Below are 1,290 nucleotides of genomic sequence, written 5' to 3' on the forward strand. Positions count from 1 at the left end.
GGTGTGCTGTGTGATGGCGTTTGCACACGTTTAGCAGTGGGTCTTCAGCCCCACCACTGAGTCCTGGGTCTGGGTAACCCACCACTTCATTGGGTAAAGCTTGTCTCAGTGTTTGACCTTGAGAAAGAGAGTGAAGGGAGCCCATTAGGAAACAAATTCCATCTTGTGCCAGCCAGTCACCCCAACTAGCCCTCTTTTCTTTACATCCTTCCAGCTGAGGGCAGGTGCAGGTAGAATCCAGCTGCAGCCACAGAGCCTGACTCCAAGTCTCTCGTTCCCACCCTCATCTGCCTGCCTGGGCTGTGGGTGGGTGGGAATTCAGTTGGAGAAGGGCCTGGGAAATTGGGCCTGGGGCCCTCCCTGCCACAGCCAGGGGCTGAAGCTTGGGTCTGGGACTCTGGACCTGCAGTTTCCATTTAACCTCAGTCCTGGGGATGCACATGTGGGTTAAATTAGAGCAATATGTTTTTCTAACAGCATCTTGGCTAAAAAGTCAAGCAGATAAATGGAAACAAACCAGCTTTATGTGAATGAAAGGAGCTGAGAGAGGGCCACTTCCGCCTGAAGCCCACAGCCAGAACTGCTGACCTGTGCCCCCCCCCCCTGCTGACCCTTCAGCCTGACCCAGAAAGGCCTCATCATGGGGCTGCCTCTCAACACCTCTGTAATAATCCTTTTTTGTAGCCACACTGCCCTCTGTTCCTCCCCAAACCTGGTCTTTGTAGTTCCCCATCTTGGTCATTGGCTGTCATCCATGCCCTATGTCCTGCATCTTCTCTCAGATGAGGCCAGGCCTGTGGTGAAGAGCACCTGTTCTGGGGTCACCACAGAGAGATCACTTGCCCTTCATCTCAGTTCCTCGCCTTTAAGTGGGGATGACAACTGTCTGCCCCACGAGTCTTTGGGGATGACTAGAATGAGGTAGTTCATGGGAAGCTCTGAGCACAGTGCCTGGGACACAACTAATATTTGTTGAGCATGATCGCTATTATTGCTGGAGCCCTGGTGGCATAGTGCTTAAACGATGAGCTGCTAACCACAAGGTCAGCAATTTTAAACCACCAGCCATTCCATAGGAAACAGATGAGGCTTTCTATTCCTGTAAAGAGTTATAGTCTTGAACTCCCACAGGGGCAGTTCTACCCTGTACCATAGTCTCCATGAGTCAGAATTGACTTGATGGCGGTAAATTTTTTTTAAATCATTTTATTGGGGGCTCATACAACTCTTATCACAATCCATACACACATCAATTGTGTAAAGCACATTTGTACATTCACTGCCCTCATC

This window comes from Echinops telfairi, unplaced genomic scaffold (assembly GCF_000313985.2).
Source record: "Echinops telfairi isolate 266 unplaced genomic scaffold, ASM31398v2 ScPeMD7_2291;HRSCAF=2852, whole genome shotgun sequence".
Lineage (NCBI taxonomy): Eukaryota > Metazoa > Chordata > Mammalia > Afrosoricida > Tenrecidae > Echinops > Echinops telfairi.